General features: G+C 38.0%; 1 protein-coding gene across 6 annotated transcripts in view; it reads right to left on the minus strand.

The window, feature by feature from the left end:
* Nucleotides 1–26,943, minus strand: part of epb41l3b (erythrocyte membrane protein band 4.1-like 3b) — a 75,396-nt gene extending 48,453 nt beyond the window's left edge. Inside the window, exon 1 of one of the 6 annotated variants that reach the window (XM_084732601.1) lies at nucleotides 26,761–26,943. The gene's annotated coding sequence lies outside the window, so the exon portion shown is untranslated. Of the gene's footprint in view, nucleotides 1–10,853; nucleotides 11,001–26,477; nucleotides 26,633–26,760 lie in introns of those variants that run through there. The other 5 variants (XM_084732603.1, XM_084732602.1, XM_084732605.1 and 2 more) reach the window with 5 other exon arrangements.
* Between the last annotated feature and the right edge of the window lie 273 nt (nucleotides 26,944–27,216).

Below are 27,216 nucleotides of genomic sequence, written 5' to 3' on the forward strand. Positions count from 1 at the left end.
CTAAACATCCATGCATGGTAGCTTCTCCTAAATGAAGAACTGCAGTTTTTCTCTGTCTTACATCAATAAAAACTGAAGCGTTTTGTGTTTTGAACCTTTTGTGGACTTAACTGTTAAAGGTTGTGGTTACTTTACAGTTTCATTCTGCAGTTAATTAATTAACCATTTAGTTTACAAAATGCTCTACAATAATGACAAATATTCATCACTGTATCTTTAAGAACAGGTTGCTCTCTGCAAAGCATTTTGCTTTGTCACAAACAAAATCTGTGTTAGAAAGAAGCAGCAAAACTTCACATTGAAGAAGCTGTAATCAGAGAACAGGGCTAAACAATATATCAAGAGTATACTGATATTGTGGTATGAGACAGGATATCATCTTAAATTTTGCCTATTCCTGTTTTTAAGGCAGCATTACTACAAAAAAGATGTAATTTTCTGAACTTGACAGACTCTTCTAGCTGTTCCATTATTTGCCTTTACCCACTTAGTCACTCTATCCACATTATTGTTGATTATTTATCAAAAAATCTCTTTGTGTTAATATTTTGTGAAAGCACCAATAGTCATCCTCACAATACTGACAAATGTTGACTGAGGTATTTGCTAAAATATTTATATACTTGATTTGATCACACAGCCCTCTCAGAGAATATTCAGCATTCCAATATTCAGCTAAAAAAATAGATAATCAATTATCAAAATATTTGCCATTATTTTTCGGTCTATTTAGCAGAAAAAAGATTAACCATGAACCCCTCCCAAGCAGTTTATCTGCAGAGTATTTACACACAACTGTCCTAAGTACTGCACCAATACATGTCTTTCAAGCATGACCTTCCCCTTCTGTGAATAGCAGCATACCAGCGACAGACGGCGTCCCAAGGGCCTAAAACTGGGTAATGAGAGGAAACATCTAATGGCCAGCTTTGCAAAACAAAGATGACAGATTGGACGGATCACACTGGGGGCCCCAGTGCTAACTGTACCCACAGGCTCTGACATTGGGATGTGGGGTTTGGAGGGCGTGTTTGCGGGACAGCAACACTGGGCCTCTGCTGGCGAGAGTTTGGGGTTTGTAGTACAGATGCCTGTCATTCTGCTGTTGGCCTACGTCTCCCTGAGCTCTATTTATAGGGCCATGTTTACTCCGGGGTGGGAGGATTCAGGGGGGGCTCTCCAACTTCCAGCCGTGGCCGGGTGACGGCAGCCTCTGGATCAACAAAAGCAATACTGTGTGCTGAGGTCATCCCCCAAACTTTTGACGTGTTGAATGAGAATCTGCAACAATGGAGAACTATGGCTCTGAAAACAAAGTATCACAAAACAACAAGAAAACCCACTAGGTATTGATTATTTTGAGACGCCACAAGCAAGATTTTGCTTTCTGGAAGTTAAGATATTTTACAATGATGAGTGATGAGAAACCTGTCTCAGTGAGAAAACTTCAAACATTCACAAAGGGTTTTTCGAGGACTAAATTTGGCCCACATGCCGAACTCCACGTGTCCTACTGTGAACAGCACTGGCAAGCACACAGCTAGATTATTAACAGCTGGACTCTGTGCCCACATCAGTGTTGTTTTGTTCATCTAACACTCTGTGACAAATGCATTACTTCAAAAATACTTGATGAACTGAAATGAATGTTTTATTATCTGATAAAGCCCCACTGGTGTGATTATTAGCGCCTTGGACTCCACGAATGAGACTAACGTCTTGATTCAGTATTGTTTGGGGTTACCACTTACTATAATGCAGAACGACACAGTTCTTAAGTAACGCCAAAGGGTAATTCATCTCTGCTAATGAGCAGTGTGTTTGAATCCCAGTGGAATTACTTTAAATAGGATTACAATATAAAGCCAAATCAAGTTTTGCTCAATAACAAAAACACTTGAGAACAGAGAGTTTTCAGCATTTAAATGGGCTCTAGATTTACAGCAGTAAATCTAGACATGGAAAGGAGTCTAAAGACTTGGGAGTCTTTTGCTATTTCTGTCTTTGCTTTGATAAAAGTCAGGAGCATCAGAGGTCACGGAACAGAGCACGGTGATCAAACTCTTTCTACTGTTCAACTTCAAATAATCTGAACTATCCCTTTAATGGCCTTTTTTATTGCACCTGAAGTTACTGAAGTGGGGCTGTATGAGTTACTTATCAATAGTTCATGTATTACCATGGAAGTCAGGTCGCCCCCACTTCGGAGAAGCAGCATGGAAGCTAAGCAATGTACGGCTGTGGTCTGGGTCAGCAACAAGAAGTATTTCAGCTACGTAAACAAAGGTCCTCTTAAAAGAAAAATCAATATCAGTTCAAGTGTACACCATATTTCAAATATTTTGATGGCTATATCTTGCTGACAGCCTTTTCCAATGGGAAACAGGTTATTTGAGCCAAATATCACTCTCTCTAAAGGAACCAGACTCCTTAATGAAATCAGTAGTTATTATTATTGTTAATTATTTAATTCTTATTATCCTCATTTGTGTGTGTGTGTGTGTGTGTGTGTGTGTGTGTGTGTGTGTGTGTGTGTGTGTGTGTGTGTGTGTGTGTGTGTAAGATTATATGAGGCTGCAACTGTGCTTCAGTTGTTCAGTAGAGTAGAGGTCAGTTGATGCATGTCCAGTCAGTTTTTACATCTGGAAAGCTTGTTTAGTTAAAATGACGTGTAAGGAGTCTGGTGGCGTTGCAGAGAGCAGTACTTGGCTTACCCACTGGAAAAGGCTGTCTGATGGCAAGCTAAAACAGTGAATATATTCTAAATATGGCTTATAGTTACACTGGTATTGATTTTCTGGGTGTATCTTACATTTTGCTATCCTGCCACAGCAGTTCGTAGTTTACTAGGTTCTCGTCTTTGCTTCTCTGAAGTGGGGATGTGTCGACATCCTACTGTAGGTAATTCACTGACTATTGAGAACCTCATACAACCCACTTCAAATGAACCAAACTATCCCTTTAAGATGACCAAATCTAGATTACAGGACAGAGTAGCAGCAATATGAATGAAATGATGAAGTCACGTGATTCAAAGTCCAACCCTGGCTTTTCAAAGAACATGTTGTCCAAGAAAGGACCCACAAGGCAAATTCAACCAGAATCCTGCCATAACCTCTCTACTACTTTGTTGTGTCATGTGTTGAAGAGCGGCTCAGTGATCAGCTGACAGATGATGGGTGCACACAGCTAACCTTTGCTTCTCTTGACTATGCTATGAAACAGGAACTATGGTAGGAGGGGAGGAAAGGAACATCTTAGCACCATAGAAATGGAGGAAGAATACGTTCAGTCACTGGTGACAGGCACTCTTCACAGGGCCACACAACAGCCCACACAGTGGCCTTGTGTGTGGCCCCTCACCATGCACTGGCACATACATTATGCATTCAGAAAGCTGTATTCACAACTCATTTAGTGCCCTGGATTACTGCTAGTATACAGGAGCTGCTGATGGCTGCAGCAATATATCCTGATCATATTGAGTCTAAGATTCAAATTAAGACAAAGTCCTTTAAATCTAATCATCCTGGACACTTTCATATAAATAAACATGTCCTCTGCTGCTGTATTGCTGATTGTGTAACAGAGACTGAACCTCTCAGTTCATGAAGTTGTATGCTGTCAGAAACAGCTGGTGTTTGGCAAGTTTACCAGGAAAATCCTCAGGCACACAGGAAGTGGGGATGAGGTTTGATAGCATTTTATCAAATCCAATCAAATCCAAATCTTTCAAAAACCTCCCAAGGTATTTGTAAGTAACTAAGGTTAAACATCCCAACAAGGATGTCTAACCACCTTTTCATAGCCAAGACGGCAGGAACACTACAGTTTTTAGTGGCAACCTAATTAATGTTGTACATTCTGAGGATACAACCTAAAAGTGAGAAGCTGCTACCTGCATGTTTTCCAATGCTTTTTGTTAATGAAAAAGAGTGAGGAGAGATAAAACATCTGAGACGAAATTCATTAGCATCAGAGCTTAACAAATCTGGGTATTTTTGCTGGGTCCAAAACTAAGCCGTAACAGGAGGTGATGCATATGTTTCTTGCATCAGTAAATCTGAGGAATTAATAAAAAGAAGAACTCAGCACTTAGCTTGAACAGTGAAAGCCACCATGACTGAAAGAACAAACAGGATATGCACAGCTTTTTACACATATTCACACACTTTTCAAGCACTTTCCAGGTACCTAAACCAAAGATTTCCAGACTCTCAAAGCCTTAAATTGCAGTAATTAATCACAATGTTGGTTATTACAAAGGGGTTACATCCAAATATTCTTTTTGGGCTGCCTGCCAGTGAACTGTACTCTGCTTAATGATCTCTTCCAGTTTAAACCTTGATTTTATGTTTTGATAATTGCTTATTAATTTCCAGAATAAGGGGTTGACAGAGGACTTATCATACTATGAATAAGAAATATGACCTAGGACTGTTTTATTTCAATTATTCAAAAAGATTTTTGATTTATATGAATGACTGTGTAGGTGAAACACCTGATTATGATGAAAATCAAGCATTTTTAAGGAGTATATTTGAATTCAAGAATGTTCCTAGCTTTGAAAACGTAACAATTAAGTGTTTTCCAACCTTTCAAGACTTTGTATGAACCACAGAGTAACAAAAAGAAAACAAAGAAAAGAAAGAAACTTCAAACCTCGCCTACAGAAAATGCTAAACATCGCTACAACCATGAGCACTCAGTGTCAAAGATATCATCTCCCACATTACCACATTAAAAAAACTTTTCAACCAACTGTCACCTGAAAGAAAGTACACGGTTTTCTCAGTTGCAGATAAAAACTGATTTTATCACTGATGTGCTTTCTAGGGAGGGACAAAGAGTAGAAACCATCAATCTACTTGTCTTTCTCCAGAAACAAACCTTCCTTAAAAGAACAACATCATCATTAATACTCACACCCATTTCTTCTTTCCAATATAAATCAAACTAGCCCACAGTTAATCAAACCCACTGACGGACATGAAAGAAACCATTTAAACCAGAAATCAATTCGTATTCAGACAGACTCATAAGACAAACCCATTTCAGTGGATGTTTATGTCTATGCTAAAAGCTCAGCAGAGGTTTATCAGTATGAATCTATATTACATAATTGATCATGGACACTAAATGCTGAGCTGCTGCCCCATGCATGCAAACTCCCATTTTAAGGTCCATTTGTGATGGTAATGCACACTGTTGGAAAGTGGCCTGTGCACATGGAGTCAAACACACACTCACGGGAGGATGAGGAACTGCCATCTGTGCTGAGTGCCATTAGCCGGAGTACACCACAGCTGGGCCCATCCCTGTAACCCCTGCCCCCACACCCATAGCCTCCCCAGGGGCTTATGGAGGTTACATGGAGGCGAATGGTTGGCGTTTTTTGACACGTAAGGGCCCATCCCGAGCAGGCCTACCGTATATGATGCGACCCTCTGCATGGCTACAGGGCTGACAGCTGTCACACACAAACCCAGCTCCTGTAACAGGATACCATGTAGCTGGTCTGGCCACTCAAATGAGACAGCACCTCTGTTGAGGGGTGAGAGATCTCCAAAGAGCTTTCAACTCCCCTGACGTCCAAACAACAAACACAGTTATTGACATGTTTTGTCATAAATGTAATGTTCTATTAAAGGTAAGCAACATCCATTTCCAACATTATGTGTCATCCCAATATTTACATTACATCTGAGGAATTCAGTGGTGACTTATAATAGATGCAACATTAGAGACAGCTCTGCATGCATAGAGTGCCACCATTAATGGCAACCACTGGTAAGAGGTAGTCCTGTCACAATAACAGAAGTCTGTATCACTTTTTTGAAGAAAAAAATAAGCAAAAATCTATTAGTTGAGATATCGATTTAATCTGCAACAGTTTTGACAAATGAATACTGAATAGAGCAATTAACATTTAATTCAGACAGCAGGCAACATGAGGACAGAAGCTGCACAACAAGAACTGTGTCTCAGCATAGTTTTTTTAATCTGTCCATTTGTCTTAGGTGCTGTGATTAAACGCTTCGGCTCTGCGCCCAAGTCGTATAATGGAAGGGAAAACCCCTGTTGTTTATTCTGGAATCATGCTGCTTAAAATGTTTGTGACATTCTTATATAAACGAACACACATGTAAACACAATGGGAAGTACACTACAAGATATGGACATGATTTTTATGATTTTTGGTGTCCTCAATAAGCCAATAAAGTAATTCTAATAATAGGCCTACATTTGAGGACATCACCTTGGGCTTAAGGAAACATTTTATGGCACACATAGGCTACATGAAAGAAAAGGTGGAATCAAATCTAACCAGACTGCAGAGCAGAAGAGGTACAACAGTATAACACTAGCCATCATGTCTTTACCTGTCCACCTAAACTGGTGTAACAAGCAAAACGTGGAACTGACACTCTACTGAGACTCAAACAATGACAACAAGTAAGTGACACAGCTAACAGGTTACTAACTTGTGATAATAAACAGGCACATGTACAAAATGTTCCTCAGTAACCTCTTACGGCTTAACACAGTTCAGTCCTGGCCTGAACAATTCAAGAAATTTAAACAACCCAGATCTGTTTTCCTCAGAAGCTTCATCAGCCAGAACACTCTCCTGCTCTGCAGCAGCACAAACTCAAAGTGTAGCAAGACTTCAAAATACGTCAAACAATCCACACAACAAACATCACTCTGCAAAAGTTCCTACAACGATACAAAATATTAAAATATTTTATAGTATTTTCAGATCAGTGACTCAGCAAAATTGCTTTTTTCCCATTATTGTCATATAGACATATTTTACATACAAATTTTGTTGCTAACTTATTAGGTTCATCTAGCTAAAGCAAATGCAGTCTAACAAATCAACTGTACAATAATGGAGGTTCAGTTTTTGTTGAAACTGATCTAAAAAGGCACTGATTCAACTTTATGATCGTTTTGGAAGCTGTTGTTTGTGCAGCTGTTGATCTGTTTGTTATTTTACCCACCCTTATAGATATGAATGGGACACTTCTCTAGGGCTAAAACACTTAAACAATTACTTGTTTGGTCCCAAAAAAAAAAACGTCACAAAATGGTGAAAAATGTAATTGCTTCCTAAAACCGAAGATGACATCCTCTAATGTCTTGTTGCGTCCACAACCCGAGGACATTCAGCTCACTGTGATAAATTACTAAAGAAAACAGAAAACAGTCACATTTAAGAACCTGGAATCAGAGAAATATCTTTTTTCTAAAAGAAAAATAGTCAAACCAATTGATTATCAAAACAGTTTCTGATTAATTTAATAGATGACAACTACTTGAATAATTGTTGCAGCTCTGCACTTGTTGTTATAAAGTAATACGATTGTGTATAAGACATTAATTTCGTCAGCTTCTAAAATGATGGAGGTTCTCTTCTGAGGCGTCCATGAAAAGAGCTACAACGAAAATGTCAAATGCATGTTTGATTTTTTTAATTTAGTAGCAGTTTCTGGGTTTTTTTTTTCATCAAGTCTTCATATTGATTTTCAAATATCTTTTAGTTGAAACTTTACAGACTGAACTGGACGAGACACTCCACACCTCAACGGCAGAATTCAGGGAAGGTCGATTCATAACATGAAGGTGACTCCGGAGCATTTTTTGCTGAGGAGGCCATAAATCCTGTCAGCCTGCTGCGTTTACATTCTTGGCATTACTGTCTCTCTTGCAGTAAGATGTTCAGGGACACAACCAACAGACAGGCCAGCTAACTTATTGTTATCTCAACTTGACTGTGCACTTCATTATGCGTCACGATAAATGTGTCTTTGTTGGCGTGCAGTCGCCTAAGGCCAGGGTTGGTTTTCTTGAAGGCCGGGCACAAACATCACCAATGTGTCTGCCGAGAAATAATTCCTGAAATACTTATTTTATACTGGAGTTAGTAGATCTCAATCCAGTTATACAGTTCGTTTTGGCAAACGGAAAATCCCCTGTTTATGTAAAAGATTAGAACTAAATCTTGGTGGCTTGATGAAGAGCTAATAACTTCTTATACAGCAGCTGAAACTGGCGGCCAATAGGGATTAGGCATTTTATGAGATTAGCTATAGGTAATCAGTAAATCAGCTGCAGCTTGATTACTGATAATGTCAGCAGGAGAGCATAATGTTAAAATGGAGCTGCTGGACTGTTGACATGAGCTGGAACAAGACTACACTACACTGATCTTTTGTAATTATTTTGGACAGCATGTGTTTATTGGGAAATACTCCAGCCTCGCCACAGGGATGTATGTTGTAGATATAGGGCTACAACTGATTATTATCACAGTTTTCTAAGTTGCCATATTTAAATTTCTTGTTGTGTCCAATCCGATATCAAAATATATTTAATTTAATATCAAATGTGACAAAGAAAACTAGCAAATACTTACATTTGAGACATAGAAACTAGTACATTTTAAATATTTTTGCTTTATAAAAGTCTTAAATGATTAGTAGTATTACAGTGTTTAAAATTATCAAGTAAAAGTCAAATCGTCTGTAGATTAACTAATGGATTAATCACCTTATCATTTCACCTTTATACTGTACTTTTTGGGGCATATTCTGCCATACAAAAAGCAGTTCTTTTTTTAAATATCATTTATAGATAAAATATTGATAGGAAAATCTATTTAATTTAAATCTGTTGACCTTCTACAGACAAATCTAATGAAAAGATGCTGTTGCTCTTTGCGTTTATATGATCCAGTTGTGTCACTGATTATTTTTATTCATTCATTTTCAATTAATGTACTCAGAGTCCATAACCCAAAAAATATTCTGTTTACAAGGATATAAAACATAGAAAAGCAGAAAATCTTAACATCTGAGGAGCTGGAACCAGAGGGTGTTTGAGTTTTAGCTTAAAGAAATACCTAGTTGCTGGCCAATTTTCTCTCTGACTAATTGTTGCAGTTTTGAAAAAACACATACTATAAAAAATATGGCATTGCACTCATTCTATTTTACCTTTTAAAGAGCAGTAATGTCACAGTGTGAATGGATAGGCATGGATACGGAGAGGAACAAGTTTAATTGTTTATGAAGTTATAGCATTAGCTGCATTTTCATTAAATTTACCAAAGTGAACCAATATTTTCAAATGTTTTGCCCTATGAGCCGTTTATGTAACGTAACATAAATACTGATAGCATTAGCGTTTGTCCAGGAGCTTATTGATATGTTGTTCCTTACCAGTCCAGTAACTGGAACTAGTTCTCAATACACTTCTCTTGTCAGTGGACATTTTAATTATAAAATAATCCACCTATTTTTTGTGTTTTTTTCATGTCCTCATTTGGTCTACATTATGTCAAAATAGCCTGAAGTGATGCCATCAATATGATTTTTCAAATGAGGAGTCTGCAACCCAAAAATATTCAATTTACAAGGATATAAAACAAAAATCAGGAAATCCTGACATTTCAGAGACAGAGAATGCTTGAGTTTCTTGAATTAATATGCAGTATTATTAAAACAGTTGCTGTAGGGGCCTATTCTATCTTTCAAAAGTCACAGTTTTAGCAGATGAGATATTGTTTTTATGGCATTTTTAGCTTTAAGAAAATAGCATAAAATCAAATCACCCTTGTTGACCTTTTAAAGACAAAAACATGAAAAGAGACTGTTGTCATTTGCCTTTAAATAACTCAGTTGTGGGTCTGTGGTGATCAGCAGTACGTTTACAGTGACCTAATCATATTATTGATGGTTTTTCCTTATCAAACGGCTAAGGATAGAGGGTGTGGAAAGCCCCAAGTCAAATTTGTGACTTTGGGCTATAAAAATAAAGCTGATTAAATCCGAATTGCTGATTTATCCCCAGAAAGACTCAATATTCCAACAGAATTAGGATCTAAAGATAGATATTTGATCTTCATCGTAAATATTAAAGAATGTCAACAGTTTCTCAGAAAATGTGGGACAGAAAAACCTCCCAACACACTGTTAACAGGTTAAGTAAATTTAGGCTCCGATCAAAGATGTACTCCCAATGAATGAACTATGTATCCTGCAAACACTGCCCACAATGTCGCTGCCTTTCAAGGCTGCTGCAACAACAGCTTACTGTGCATCTTAATTAAATTGTCAAGTCAGAGCCCGGCCATTGCATTCCGTGCCTTCAAGGATGTGAGGATGCTAAAAGAGGATCCAGAGTGTGTCATCCTGCCCCTAACCACGCCTACCGCACTGCAGATCAAAAACACCCAAGTATGTCGTCTTTTAACCTGCGACAATGTAACAATTTTAATCCATTAATGTCCCCAAATGTTACAGTGTCTATCAGTGACTCAGCGCGGTTCTTCACTGGCGTGGTAAAGGTTGGAAAAAGCATCCCTATCGTCTTGGTTTCACCCATTTCCCACTTTTCTGCTGCCTCGAAACTGGAGCACGTTAGCCGACTGTATCCAAAGCGGGTCGTTTCATTGAAATATCCGTGCAAACCTCGACTTTTAGCCACAGAACAGCCGCTGCGGGCAGCACGTTCAGCAGGAAAAACAACATATCGCCACAATGTTGCGCACAGGGAGGTTACAATACAGAAACAGCATGATTAAAAAAGGTTATGACCAATGTTTCTGACAAGCTGAGCCACGTCCACTCGACTTTTCCGCCTGGGTGAATACAGTAGAAGAGTATTTTAATGTGAATTATCTGTCATCAGTCCGGGCTGCTGTGCTCAGGCGAACAGAATATGGATATAAAAAAAAAAGAGGACATACCACAACTAATTGTACAAACCGGGAAGCGCGCGTCTCCTGTAAGACAGCCCGAGTGTGAAATTATGAGAGAAAAAACAGCAAATTAAAGGTTTGTTACCAGGTAAACTGTCCCTCGTTCCGCTGGTTAGGCGAGTTGCCTTCAGTGGGCTTCTGTTTCCTGACAGCGGTGCTACTCTGCTGCAGTTCCCCCTCTCCACCAGCCTATCACACTCCACTATGCAGCTGAGCTCACAGAAGAATTGTGGGATATCAGGACAGCCGGGGCATTATTTTAGCAGCACACTCCCCCAACGCGCATATATACAGAGTGTGGTAATTAATGGCACGAGGTTTGTTGTTTCACTTGGAGAAGGCGCTGCAGGTTAACTTTCTATCAACACGTAAATGCGATTAAATGAAACTGAATCAGTGGTGGAATGTAACAAGGTACATTTACACAGATACTGTACTGACGCACAATGTTGATCTACTTTACATGAGTAATTCCACTTCATGATAATCCATATGACTGAATGTGAACATGCAGACAACTACGCCCAGCCTGCATGGTCTTACAAGACACCACTTAAAAGTAAAAGGCAACCGTTTTAATTATCGTTTAAGGGATAGTTCACCCAAAAAACAGCGCTGTAGAAACTCCCAAACAATTTTTCAGTGAATGCTGTTTTCAAACAGAAAAAGAATAACCAAAAACAGAAAAGAAAATCTGTTACTTCTCTTCTGTTTTGCTTTATGTAAAGTTATGTTTTAAATTTGCAAATTCTGAATTTGTTTTTGTGGTTTTTCGCCATTCTAGCAATATTTTCCTTGTTTTATTTGTTTGCCACAATGCCAAACACTGACTGTTGCTGAGGTCACTCAGCAAGACAGCGACAGTGGTCACTTCCATGTAATAACATCATCTACATAACCACTAGAATTTCCACAGTCTGAGCTTGGAGGACATATTAGAATTTGGGCAGGCTATAACATTTTTTGGGAATATCTACCAAAATTCAGTATTGTCATTGCTTCATATAGTGGTCACCTCCAACAAAAACCCCACTCAGGTAAGTGTAGCGCTAAACCTCAAAGATTCTAACGTCCAGTCCTATTAATAATCAATATGATGACATCAACTTGTGAATTTTTCTGTATTTTCTCACATTTTATAGACTAATAAATAGTTCAGGAAAGAGATACTTAGAGGTATGTAGGTTAGAGATAATTAATATCTCAAATTTACTTAATACCTAAAAATAATCAACTTAAAATCTCAAAATAATGAAAAACTCATTGAGAGAAAGTTTGTCATTGTAATAACTTTTTTTTTGAGAAATGGGCTTCCATAAAAGTAATCAAAAATCAGAACATAATCTGCAGGTTAATAACAGTTAACTGCACAATAACAGTTTAGCTGCAACAATTACTTAATTAACTGATTAGTTGTCTACTATTAAATTCATCACAAAGTACTTTGATAATCAGTCAATCCTTTAGAGTAGTTGAGAAGTCGTTTTTTTTTTAAAGAAAAAATGTCCACATTCTCTGATTTCAGCTTCTCTAATGTGATTATTTCAGGTTTCTTTGGTCCTGAAAACTACAGCAAACTAAATAGCTTTGGTATGTGGACAAAACATGACATTTGAGGACATCATCTTGGGCTTTGGGAAGCACTGACTGACATTTTTCACCATGTTATGACATTTTATAGACCAAACAACTAATCAGTTCAAATAATTAATGCCTTATTCAACCATGAAAATAATTGTTAGCTGCAGCCCTAATTGTTAGTTTAGTTATTAAAAATGGTTAACATTCCCTGGTTCCAGCTTAGACTGAACTTACTTGAATATCTTTGCACTGTTGGTTGGACAAAACATGCAATTTTCAAACAATACAGCAAACAAGTCCATTTTAAATAGCTGCATTTTCAGAACATCACTGTCTACAACAAAACTGAATTTAAATTGAATAGTCTATCTAGAGTTCTTGTCCAAACTTTTGAGACAGTTACCAAGTTTAAACACCTCAAACTGGAACAACTATTCAAGTTTTTATCATCTGTTCACCAGAATATTTCAGTGTTTTGTTGATCATTTCATGCAATATTGATTATTTATCTAACACTCATTGCATGTACAGTACAAAAGAAAATGGGACTCACTTTCCATTTCTCCTGAATTACACAGCTCAAAATCTTCCCTCTGAATATTTTTGAGGATGAAGAATACAGGTTCTTAACTGTGAAAGTTTTTTACCACAGAATATTTCAGAGGGAAGTATTGTGCTTTTTTACGTCCCACCCTGCATTTATCTAACCAGAGATTTGATGAGCTAATAAAATATGATGCATTGCTGTCAATTATGTTGCTCAACAGAATATAAAGCAATTAAAATGAGTTAATTCTTGACGAGCCACAATGTAAAAATGCTGTTTATGTGTTAAGACATCAGTAACAGTAATCCAGAAATAGAACACTGACAGGAGTCACTCTGCTGTACAATGATCACTTTTATTTTTATTCTTTCAGTGTATTTGCAGATCATACTTAGGACCTTCACTTGTAATGGAGTATTTTTATAAAATGGAGTGTCAAAGATATTTCTCTCAGATTTGCACACAATCTGGAGCTCTTTATAATATCCTCCAACTTGAAAAACATAAGCCAAGTCATATTAAAACAAGCCAATAGTGAACACATGAGCACACTGACACACACATCTGCTGTCCTCCTTGGCTGTAGGTGCACATGCATGTGTGTGTGCGTGCACAAACACAAACATAAAAGCAACTTTTTAATTAGTGTCTGGGTTGTTCCCTCTGGAGATTTGTGGGTTTTTCTTCCCAGTGGGAACCTGACCCAGCTCGGTCACCCATTTGACTTTTATTTCATCTAATTGCTTTCATGCTCAAGTAGTACACCACATGCCAACACTTACTATACACTACGCAAATATAAAAACCCACAGTCCTGCACATCACGACTTTAGAGAATTTTCTGCTGCTGACTTACATGAATTCCCTAAATAGTGGCAGACACATAGCAGGCATGCTTTGCAGACAGTGGAGGGTAAATGTAATAACACACACAGAGCAGCTCTTATGTACAGCAGCCAGACAGCTGGCTCCTCATTCAGCTTGTAGCTAATTGTAGCACAGCTCATAAAACAAGCTCAAAGACAACAACAATGAATATTTCACACTGAAGACATGTAATTCAGGTTACAATCTGAAGTTTAAGTTCCTAAAACACCAACTTTAGTCGCAACCATTAGTACGAACAGTTAGAGCTGCATCAGTTTAACAATAGATGTAACAAAAATATTCCTGTAACCGATCCTGGGAGGAGAAATAATAGCTGAGAATACATTTCTCACAGTGACACTGTAATAACTCATTGCAGTGGTTAAAAATGTACTAACTAAATATTCACCAGTAATGATGATAAAAGTGGTGGATTATTGGGATAATTTAATACTGTGTTCTGATAATGTGATTCTACTATTTCTCTCATAGTCAAGTTGTTTCACTTCCCCCTCCATTTCTTGTTTTAAAGCACAGGCATTGTCGTAAATGAGTCCAAAAACAAACTGAAACATGCATCACCACAATACACACCTCTGAGGATACAAACTGTACAGTAAGCAGTGTCTGTTCTCTGCACAGTCAGACAATACTTATCTAGATTTAGAGCAGGTGGAGTCTGGCACAGCATTGTCATGACCCGACTGATAGTCTAAGACATTGCTCATCGTGGCCCGTCTGGCCAGTGGGTGGTGACTGTGCGCCTGTAATGTAGTAAACAATCTCAGATTGGAAATGGAGAGTTATACACTACAGTAGCTTGTTTCCAAAGGAAATATCACTGTGTTGGTATTGCTAAAAACAGCAAATTGCAACAAAGATTTAAATTATGAGTCCTTTTTTAGTTAGATCTATTTTGTATGCATGTTTCAAGGTGCTTTATCAAGACAGACCTACTGTAACCAGGTCTAGGTAATGAAAATACAGTGACGCACAGACACAAGACTTGGAAAGAAAACAAAAGCATAAAACACAAGGCAGCTTATAAGAGGCCTTCAGTATCTAGCCAACCCAGCAGAACCGAGTGTTCTCAACTCCAACAACATCTGTCCTCCTTTGAGAATACAAACCGAATCCCCTTCTTTAGAACAGAAAAGTAAATGAACTCATCATATAAGACCTGAGGTGACTTTTCAATTTAAAGGTGTATCAAGTGACCTTTTGCCCACTACTAATCAAAAGGTTAAGAACAAATTCTCAAATAAAATGCAGAAGGCCTTTTTCACAAGAGACATTTTGACTGTTAAAGCAGGTAAGTCACAGGTTAGCTAGGGTTGAGTGATACAGCCCAAATCTTCTGTCTGTGTATTTGTAATTTTATATTTCAACAATGGTATATATCGTGATAAATTAATTAGTAGCGTTATGTTTTTTAGCAGAGACATTATTCTCTGTTGTCCAGATGAAAATTACCTTATAGCATGGTACAGATAAAGAGCTGTGCATTGTCCTTGTCAAATAAACAAAATAGAATAAAATAAATTCCATTTATAACTTATAATAACCATAGCATACATGTATCTAATAAAATAAATGATGGATCGATCCTATTTAGGTCTTACTAAGTATTTCAGCCATCAATCTCAAAACACATCTGACAGAAGAGATATGCTTTCATTTTAAAGGATCAATGTGTAAGATTTAGTGACATCTAGTGGTTGGGTTGCAGATTGTAACCAAATTAACACTCCTCGCCTCACCCTCCCCTTCCAAGCATGTAGGCCAGGCCTGTTCACTTAGCAGCCTGTGGGCCAAATCCAGGCCTTTCTGCCATATCCTGCAAATAGATCGATCTAAATCTTATACACTGGACCTTTATGACTAATATGTAAACTGTTGTGAGAAAAATATGTGCATTAAACCTTTAAGGGTTTTTATGGGGCACCTAGCAAAAACAGATTAACATGGACACACTGAAAATCATTTTTTTGTTTACCTGTATTACTGAAGGCTAATATAATATTCAGCATCACAGTCAGGTTTTTTATTTCAGCTGTAATCCATTTGGCCGGTGTGCAGTTGGCTTGTTTGACCGGTTGTGTTGGGAATCTGCTGCTCACACTTTTATATTCATCAGTGGCATTGTTTTGGGTTTATCAGTCTGGAGCGCAAAAACAGTGAGCTAATGGCAGATGAAAGTGTTGATCTTCTGTGGCAGTACTAGAAAAGCTTTCAAAACCTCCTCCTAATGTTAATAAATGACTTGACTAGGTTTTTTTTTTAAATAAAAAAGTAAAGACAGTATGAAAAGCAGGCTGATGTAACTGCTTTCTTAAAAAAGAAAAAATCACAATAAATTCCAAGAAAAGTCATCAAGAAGACTGGAAAAGTAAATGGACACAAATCCACTTTGCATTTCTTAGAGCAGAACCACTGGAATAAGAACAGAAAAATAATAAAGCATACTTTATTTCTTTTGATCAATGTGTGATATAAAACAGTCAGCACACTCAGGCCTTCCTCAGTGAAACCGAGTAACTGCTGACCAGTTTTATGATTTCCTGAATGATGTAAGTCAAAAAGCATTAAACTTTGCTGTCACGTTTTTCTTTTTGAAAGAATAGTTTAACATATTTAACTGAGAGTTGTATAAGGACTTATCATATTCATTGTATTAGCTGGTGGTCAACAGGCCCCCACTTAGAAGAAGCAGCAGGAGTACCGATGTAGGAAGCTAAGCAATGAACTGCTGTGGACTGGGTCAGCAGGAAAATGTATTTAAGCATCCTAAACAAAGTCCCATCTCAGACAAAATCAATATCAGGATAAGTGTATGCTATAATTAGAATATTGCCATCACTTTACCTTGGTGTCAGACAGCCCTCTCAGATGGGAAACTGCCATTATATAAGCCAAATATCACACTCTCCAAACCATCCAAACTCCATAGGTGGAATCAGTAGTTTTGCCTCGCAAAAGACAGGAGTTGTTTGTCAAACACTGCCTCAATTAGTTACTTTGTTTGTGCTACTGGATGACTTCTATGAATCCAAAGTAAATGTGAAAAGCACTAATATTGCACAATAACACAAACACACTAACAGACTGAGGCAGCGTGTGTTCTGGAAGGCAGAATCACCGATTTTGCCAAGTCTTACAGACTTTAAGGAAATGTTTAGAGTATAAGATTAAGAGAAAATCACACCTCTGTAGAGGTATGTGACATTCTGAGTCCTCATTACTCTCTGTATGTATAGTGAGTTGAAGATAAGTCTGAGTGCAAATCTATGACTCTCCTCTGAGCCTTCAGAGCAGCCCTTGGTCAGCAGAATGATCAATACCACACAAGACAGACAACATGTGATCTCTGGACTCTACTTAGCTTATGTGGCTGCTTAACTATTCACTTTTTTCTGCTGTGTACAGACACTTAGTTCCTGTACAACTCATCTGCTCCCAAGACTAACCTTGAACTCTGTTAGCCTTGAATCCAATCCAGTCTTTTCTCACAGTTTTAACAAGTATTAGTATAATTGGAGAGCATAAAGTTGAATTTACTGATCTCTTACATACATCGCTTACACACCAATTTGACAGTGATTAAAGTTTAATTCAACGTAAGTGTATGAAAGTGATTAATTTCAAATCAGAAGTTTTTGTAAAAGATCATTCTCTCAAGGTCAAGTTTAGGGAAACAACACATAGCCCCAGTTTTTAATCAGCAAACCCTGGTGTGTATATGCACACATATGTATATGAATATGCGTATATACTCAGTCTCTAAAATCAGTAACCTTATGAACCTCATTACAGCAATCTAATTTCCAGTGCTGTGGTCAGAACAAGCAAGCTGGCACTTCATCAATACATAATTATATTGAGGCATGTCCCTTACAATACACGGCAAATCACCCATGTGATCCAATTAAAAAACACAAGTCCAGGCCAGCGTTCCCTGCCATCCCCGGGGTCTGGAGTGAAAATAATTGCCGGGCTAGAGGGATCTCTGCCCAAACACAGAATCAACATTTCCATTTTGTTTTCAGGCTCCTGCACACAGAGAAACACCATAAACAGAGTTTTTTACCAGGGCCTCACTAGACTAGATGATGCACACTGCATTTATGCCAATCTATGTTGTCCAGAAATTAAGTCATTTCTCATTAAACCACTCGCAGGATGATATTTCTATCTAAAAAAAAAAGTTTCACTGTCCAATCCATAATTGAGAATGGAGACTTTATGACAAGGGTCTTGCTTGTTGACCCTTCCTTATTTTCATTTCTTTTGGAACCTTGGGCAACATTCCTGTTTCCTGTACGGAGATACACTATGTGCTTATCTATGTTGAAAAGAAAACAAAATTTAGGATGAAGATATGGTTAAAATATGTTATCAGAGGACCTTTAAAAGTGACATATACAGTATATAGTCACATCTTAAGTTAGCTAATCTTGGCAAAATGCTAGCTAACTAATTAGCTAGTCTCCATATATATCTTGACCAAGGCCTACAAAGCTGGTACAACTGTCATTGGAGCAAACTTTTCACTCGATAGCACAACGCTGGCTAACTAGTTTGCTAATCTACATCACTCATCAACTGGCTAGTTACAACTGATACCTAATGTTAAAAATCACAAAATGCAAGCTAAGAATCTCTTTAATCTACATCATTCTTAACCTAGCTAGTTAGCTAGCTTTTTGATAAAATTAGTTAAACTCAGATATGACAATATACTGTATGTTGCATTTACAAGTCCCCGAGCAACATATCTAAGCTCATTCAACTGTTATTGGAACACAGAGCAAAACATGTTGCAAACTAATTAGCTAACTAGTTAGTTAATCTACATCAATGATTAGCTGGCTAGTTACATCTTATAGATAATGTTAGCAAAACACTAGCTAAGTAGCTAGTTAATCTATATCAATCTTTAGCTGGCTAGTTAGCGTCATGTTGAGATAAGCTAACTTAAGATGCGCCTATATTCTGCACTTGTTGCTTCTACAAGTGTTCCAGCAACACTGTTTAACCATTTTCCAAATATGGTTTGCTGTTTGACCAGCCTAGCACACAGCCTATCTAAGGAAACAGGAAAGGAGAACATTGACCGAAACCTATAATGCTTGATCGACTGTTATTGGAGCAAAGCAAAAAGGGGTGGGACTTAGGAAGGGTCAACTGTTGTTTCAAACTACACTTTGAACTGAGTGAACTCAAAGTGAATTGGCTCAGACTCTGCTTTCTCTTTCAGCCCCTCACTAACCAAAGCCACTATCCCCTGCTGTCTGGCTCTACTCAACTGTAAACGCCTTCACTCCCAAAGGGCTGCAGGTCAGCAAGCATACATGCCACATTAGAGTCTGATTTTGACACCCCAAACTGGGCCAAAGCTCCCAAATCAACCCCCTAGCTTCAGCATGCCCTCATCACACCACACCTCCTATTAGAAAAGTCTTTCATGTAAAGCCAAGGGTACACACTGCAGATTAACGTGAAAAGGGATTATGACTGAGATGGTGGCTGAGGAGCACTCCCTTCTTGTTTTCTGCATGTAGGAAGCACATCTTATCTTGAGGAATTGTAAATGCGGTCTGTATTTGTAACCTTTGGAAAGCTGTGGTCAGTGATTGTGCCCGTCAAGTGATTGCGGACGAGGCATTTTTAGAGAAAGGGAGGGGCAGCACATGTGAAGCTTGTGGTTAGAAAAAAAAAACTGCAGCAGTATTTAGACTCACTCTTCCCCTTTTAGAGCTTCCTATGGATATCAGTATTTCAGCAGAGGAGAACAGTTTAAATAGGCTGACATCCAAGTGCCGTTGTTGATGTGTTTGAGGCAGAACATCATTTAATTGATTTCAGGTTTACTGCAAAGTAGCTTTTACACATATGAGGAATTCGCCTTTGTGTTTTGGTGCATAAAGATAAACATGGTAAGCATTAAAATATATACAGTATAAAAAAATTAAATGTTCTTCATATAACCCATGAAAACAACAACAATCCAGGAGATCAAGATTGTTTATGGCATTTGTTTATGCAGAAAAAAACCCTGAGACATTGTTATCTGTTTTTTAAAACTCCCAAATATTGACTAGTATCAGGCTATAATGCATCTGTACATTTTCTGTGTTTAGTTAATAATCAAATGCTGATACATGGCAGTTTGAATAAACTTAAAGGGATAGTTCAGATTTCTTTAAAACGTTAGGTTGAACCAACTCTAAAGCACCAAAGTCACAAAATAACAAACAAACTAACAGATCGAGGCAGCTGTAGACCAGCAACCCCCTTATTCTGCAAGGTAAAATTGCTGCTTTTGTCAAAGGAGTTTGGTGGCTTTGAAAAGAGCTGTCGGAAAGGTCTGTTTGATGGCAGGGTAAAGCTGGGAAAATATTCTAAATTTAACATACACTTAAATAAATATAGATTTTTTTTAAGCGGGTCTTTTTTAAGTGCATAAAATACATGTTGTTGCTGATCCTGTCCACAACAGTAAATTGCTTAGCTTCTGTGCTGGTACTACTTCTTCTCCAAACATAACCACTGCCATTTACCTCATATAACCCCACTTAAAAAAAATCCAAACTATCCCTTTAAGCAAGAACAAAGTGGAGTTTGGTGCCTGGCTGTTCATAGCAAAATAGCAAATTGGTACCAGTTTTCCAGTTTTTGGCAGGAAGCAAAAGTTCCTTTGCTGTAGCACATTTGAGGAGGACTTCAAAGAGCGCCCAGTCTGAGGCTCACCCCTTCTCTCCACTATAAATACCCTGCGACTGTCAAGGTGCCATCCCAGCTTTATAAGGCAAAGACAGCCCCATACTGCTCTCAAGTGATCAGGCAACACGTTGGGAGATAACAACACTCCCAACAAGCTTATCTCTCTACTCAACAAGATTGAGTCATACGTGTTATCTGTCCTCCAGCCCCGAAGGCTGTGGTGATCGTAAGCAGCACTGCGCTCACGTGTTGAGTCCAGCTCGCTTCAACTGACTGAACGACGCACTGCACACCTGAGGGAAAGAAATCTGGGCTCACGGCTTCATTTGCATTTTACACATTATAGTCTGATGTAATTCATATTTACATATTACACGATTAATTATTTTATTTTATTATCTTTATTTTAGAAAAGGACTGCTACTGACTGCTATTGCACGTCTTTTGCACAAGCAGAAGGAATTTATTGTAAAAGAAAAAGCAAACATCAGGTTTATTATTTAATTAAAACAGTTTTCAATTTGTCTTTGTCTTTTTTTTTATTTTTTAACATGCAATGAATACCATATGGATTTTTTCTCGTGGTAAAAAGAAATCAGAATTTTTTTTTTTTGGGGGGGGGGGGGGTTTACGTCACGTTTAAGTCCTTAGTCATAGGTGGTTTTTCATTAGTGGAATGACAGAGGATTGTTAAAACAAATCTGTATCATAGTGTCGATTTTACATCCAAACAGTTAAGACTTTAATCAATTAGTCATTAGTCAATCAAGATAAATTAGGCCTAATTAAAAAATAAACGTAACCTGCAACTATTTTGGTCAATTTGATCATTTGTCTCAGACATTTTTTATGCAAAAACGTTCGAATTTCACTGGCTCCAGTTTCTAAAATGTGATGTTTTGTTTATTGTTATATTTTGACTGTGTTTATTTGGGTTTGGGTAAAGTGTGATACGTATTTTTCCACTTCTTTTCTCTATATCTTACAGGCTAAGTGATTAATAGAAAAATGAGAAAATTATTGTCAAATGAATCAATAATAAATAATTATTGGTTGCCTTTCTATTATTCTGCTTTTGTCTTTTTAAACTGGCCTTTTTGTTTTTATGGTTTTACTTTTATGCTCTTACTGTGCTGTTTTTATTTTGTTTGTTATATATCACTTGTCCAGCACTGTTGTTGTTTTTAGATGCGGTCTGTAAATAAATTTAGATTTAGATTACATTTAGCCTCAGAGGACAACACTGTGTAAAATAGTATATTGCTTTGTAAGGTGTGAAAATAATGTGATTTAGATCTAGATCTGGATTTCAGTTATGGAAAAATGAAAGAAAATGAGAATAAAAGTACATTTAGTGTTAAAAAAAAAGAAGAGGTAATACTATAAGAATAATTAGCTACAGAGATCAAAAACAGAAATTTTTGTTATCCCACTGGGAGTTTAATAATCAAGCCACCACGAAGTCTGTGCACCGTGGGAAGGTTGTGGGTGTAATCTAATAACTCAAGACTTGGCTCAACCTTTTTCTTCCAAAGAATGTCTACAGAAATTACTTTACTCCAACCTTTGCATGTCTTATCACTGAATCCTGATAATAGCAAAGATTTGCACACTATTTCTTTTAACCTTTAACCCTCATTTAACACGCATGCACGCACGCACACGTGCACACACACACACACGGCCCTCCTGTATCGTACATTCTGTCAAACACAGCACAATGAGTCATGGCATCAGACAGTGGCAGGTAAAATAATGCTCTCTTCCAGCACAATACGAGCGCTATTGATCATGTACCGAACTGACAGTAGCATTGATTTAAATTCCTAAGATGAATAGGCAGAGATAGTCTTTATCACTGCCAACTCTGACATCAAAACAACAGTAGGAAATCTCTCCTGTAGAGCCTCGCAGAGCCTCAGATGTCTGCAGCAGAACAGGCAATAACTGTGAACATGAATGACTCTTTCCTGGAGCTACAGAGAGAAGATTTAATCTTGTTATGTCATCCTGTCTGAGGTGCAGAGGTACAGGAAAGACAGTAAGGAATTAAATAACACTCCTTGTAGGAATGCATTCTCTGAAATTGAGCAAAGGCAACTGGGGTCACAACATGTTCTCTACTGTAGGCCACTAAAACGCTTAAAACAACTTTTTCAGACATTATTACCTGATGTAATATACAGTTTTAGTACATGTGCTGCATTCCAGTCAAAGTCAGATTTTGGAAATTCCCCACTGCTTGCCCATAATTACAACCTTCCTGTGTTCCAGTGGCCCAGCTTGGAAAAATCAGTCAAGAAACATGGTCACCCACACAATTTAAATACACTTTCCCATGTTACAGCTGCTATCATGTAATTTACAGTATGTATGACAGTGTTTACTGGCTAGTCTGTAAGTGCAAACTTTCCAATTTGAATATACAGTTGTGTGATTGTGGTATGCAAACTTTCTAACACTGCATTTCCATTTTATGCTGCCATCTTAATGTGCTGTGAGACAGCAGCATCCTGGAAACCTCCTGTTTGGAAATAATATGTGTCTCCAACATGGAATTTCTCCTTAAAAACCCTGAACATTTTTTCTCCCAGTAAGTTTCTAACCATGAATGAAACTTTTTTTCTGTCAAAGTTCCAACAGGCTTAGTTGTTTCACAGTTTTTCTTTCTCTTTGTGTTCCTCTTACGGGTTTGATGTGTCACATGTCAAGTATGTCACATTACTGCCATGTCACATGTCAAGTATGTCACATTACTGCCATGCACCAATCAGGATTTAGCAACATTTAAATGGAATATGATGGCAACTCTTAGGTTGTTTGGTCACGGTCAATCAAATCTGATCAAACCACATCCATACAGTCTATAATAAATAAATCCTGAAGATGTTTTTTTTTGTACTTTGGTGTTGCTTTTTTAGTCATGATTATTTAAAGCAACTATAATCGATTATTATTACACTAAGTGTATCAAATGACAATGTGAGAGGCGTTGCTTGTAGTGAAGAACAGAATTAACCCTCTTAAGTCCCACCTATTTTCACTCTTCTTTCCAATGCTTAATCAACTGTTGATTAAGCAAGCATTTCCTTGGTCATCTTTCTCCTTTCCTGTTTATGTCTGATGAAAAGAAAATTAAATTTGAAGACAGTTAAAAGATGTCGCTGAGAGACCTGTAAAAGCGTCATATAGGTTAGCAAAACTAATCTAGCCAGCTACATCAATTGTTAGGTTGCTAGTTACATCTGATGGCTATGTCATCAAAATGCTAGCCAGCTAATCTACATCTATCAATAAACATCTGATAGCTAGAGTTAGCAAAACGCTAGTACTCTATATAAATCACTGACTAGCTAGATAGCTCAGGGTCCAACATTAATGGTTGCCCAAATGCCCGGGGCAACTAAAAATAACCAGTGGGCAAGCAAAACCTGCCCAGGCATGACCGATCGGGCATAAACATAGACATGTCTAGCATATAGCATGTCTATGTACAGGAAACAAAGGAGAAAGCTGACCCATGTACCAGACTTGCTCAACTGTTATTGCAGCATAGAGCAAAAAGAGGCATCAAGGGTCAATTACCATCTGATTCTGTACCATCGCTGGGCTTTACAGAGTTTCATCTCATTATTTAGTTGTCTGTTAACTTTACTGTTTTGTTTCACCCTCAAAGCATTATTTTCAAGCTCTAAACCCCACAGTACAATACCAACTCAACACCAAACTGCAGAAAGCCACAGTTAGTGACTAGCTGGTGAGTATAATAGATCATTTAGCAGCTGAAGAGCCAGATATTTCCCTGATGAGCTGGTGGAGACCAAAAACTGAGCTAAAAGAGAGTGACTTTTAAAACTTAAATTCATCAGATGGACACATACACGACTCTACATGAATGAATATTGCACTGAAACTGCTGGACGTGTAAACAAGCGGGCGTTTGTTAACAAGGTTAAAAGGGGATCACATGACAATCTTAATTCACAACTTGTTTCTGTTGTTTGTGCAGATTTTAAGTTTGAGGTCAAGTTATGTACTTTACTAGGAGGAGCTTCCTACTTCTCAGCTGCATTGTTGAAGACATAAAATTTTTGACATGTAGCCCCAGAGCACAGCATATAAGCTTTGATTTCCATCTTCATGAGAGTTCTGACTACATTGAAGTACAACTCCAAGGCGAAATCCACTGGGAATCCCCTGCCTTTGGTCACACGTCTCAATACAGATAATTTCACATTTTATAAGATCGGTGAGGACAGAAACAACACTCCCTCCTCTGCCTATATGTTGCATGGTGACAGCAAAAGTGCCAGCTCAGCAGACACTTCTGATCATCCATTTATGAAGACCTCACAGAGTGGGGGGACTGTCCACGCCACCACCAGCCAACGAACATGACAAGTCCCACGGACTTTGCCCAGCCTTATCTCCCTGCTCCTGAACGTTCACCTTCATCATTCAACCTCATAAACCTGTTAAAGCTACTGAACCGCAAGAAGGACCATGTGGCACTATAAAAGCAATAGTCCATCTTAAAAATATATGTCTATAACGTTAAATATCGAATAAGACTTAATCACAGCCGTATGGGACATCACAGAAGTACAAAAATGATCAAGCAGTAAAGTTTAAGTGCCTCTTTTAGTCCATGAAAGAGGGTATTAAAACAAAGAGCTTTTCCTTCGTTCCTTCATTGATTCATGCACATTTCTATTTTAGGGAGAATATAAGAGGAAACGCACGCTGTGAAGACTTCCCATTTCCGAACTGTCTGCCTGTGCCCAGCAAACTTTTAATCAGGTGTGTGTAGTACGAGTGTGTGTGTGTGTGTGTGTGTGTGTGCGCGTGTGTCAAGGAGAACTAGTTCTGCATGCTCAGCAGTTATGAGAAGAAATGAGTTAAGAAACCGCGTCAGAAAAAAAAATGCTGACATGGACCTCATAGATAGACATGTCACCAAGACTGAGACAATCAGCATGTTCAGAGACCAAACAGATGAATTAAGTCATTTTGATACCAGAAAAAGTTAAGTATCCAACTGTTCACTCTTAACCCTTAAAATGGCTCTCTGACCTTCAGTTTGACCCTATAGCCTTAATTAGAGAAGCTAAAGGGCCATTCCACCAAATAAGTTCCATTTGCATGTTAACTTTCCAAAATGTAACTGTATTATTTATCTTTTTGTCAGAACCTTATCTAATAACACATGTTAACTATTCAACATGTTTAATGGTCAATCTCAGAAAATTTTATTATTATTTTTTTTTTTTACAAGGTTTCTACATAGAATATTTTGATAACAGGACTGAATGTTGAGGCTGATGTTCTCAGTCATACTTACAATATGATCAAAAATACAGAATATAGAGTAGAATAATTAACTTTGTTTTCTTTTTTTTACTTCTTTACTCTTCCCATGGCCTTCAGGAGTAGGGCTGCAACTTATGATTATTGCATTAATTATTAATTATTCTCATGATTAATCGATTTGTCTATAAAATGTCAAAAAATGCAAAAAAAAAAAAAAAAAAAAAAAAGGTTTCTGTTGTTGCTTGAAAAATGACTTGAATAATCTATTATCTAAACAGTTGGCACCTAATTTTGTTTGGATCGATTTATCAACTAATAGTTGCAGCTTTATTCAGGAGACTCATATGATGCTGCATTATACTTAATGGGGAAGTGTAGTGTTAAACAGTTGAGATTAAATAAAATCTTATATTTTCAGTGTTGTATGTAGTTTTCATTCAAGTTTTACAGGATGCATATTCAAATTTCAGTAGAACAAAGTGCACGACAATACAGTGTATTTTTCAGATATTTTTCAAGGATATTTATGCAGGATATTTAGATGGCACTGATTTGGTGGAGCGGCCCTAAAAGTGCTGTCTCTTTTAGAAAGTCAGTTGTCTTTACCACATGTTTAATCTGTTATGTGTCTCGGTTTTTATGTCATACTTCCCGCTTTTGTGAATGAGCGCTCGTACTCACCATTTCACATTCCAGGACAGGAGCAGCAGGTCACGGTGTGGTTGGAAAGCCCGGAGGGAGTTTGAAACAGACACATGAAAATGAAACAAAATATCACCGAGTGGATACATGTTAAGACAGACTCTGGAAACCACCTCCTCCACATGTTCACAACCCTTCTCGGTGTATTAATGCTGCCAGAGTCACACAAAACTCAGTCAATTCACTGTCAACTCACTGTCAAGCGAGCGTATTAACACGAAAAGAAGTTCTGCACCGAAATAAACCAAACCGAGGACTTTACCTGACTCGTCCGAGCAGAAACACACACTCTGATCGCCTGCTGACACCAGTGTGTGAAACCGGAGACCAGCGGGAATCCCGACGTGGAGCTCGTCCGGGTGAAAAGGACCCGAGACACCTGTAAGCGCCCGCTTTGGCAAACCTTTCCAGAGACGGCCCGAGCTAACCCCGCCCCTCCCGCCTCCAAAAAAAAATAAAAAGACAAAAACGGCCCCCATGGTAGTCCGAAACAGGCACGCCCACGATGACGACGCAGCCACACAGCTCCAGTGTGCCACCCGGTGGTAGGAGGAGGGATGGGAGGGGATGTAAGATAATCATCTCTGTGTCACATGACCACTAGATGGCCTTGTTAGGCTGAAATACATAAGTATGATGTTGACAACATATGCATCCTTTTTACTGCCTTTTTTATATTATTTTTTGTACATTTACATGCTCTTACATGACATTTTAT

The sequence above is a fragment of the Lutjanus erythropterus genome, chromosome 12 (assembly GCF_056507025.1).
Source record: "Lutjanus erythropterus isolate fLutEry1 chromosome 12, fLutEry1.hap2, whole genome shotgun sequence".
Lineage (NCBI taxonomy): Eukaryota > Metazoa > Chordata > Actinopteri > Lutjaniformes > Lutjanidae > Lutjanus > Lutjanus erythropterus.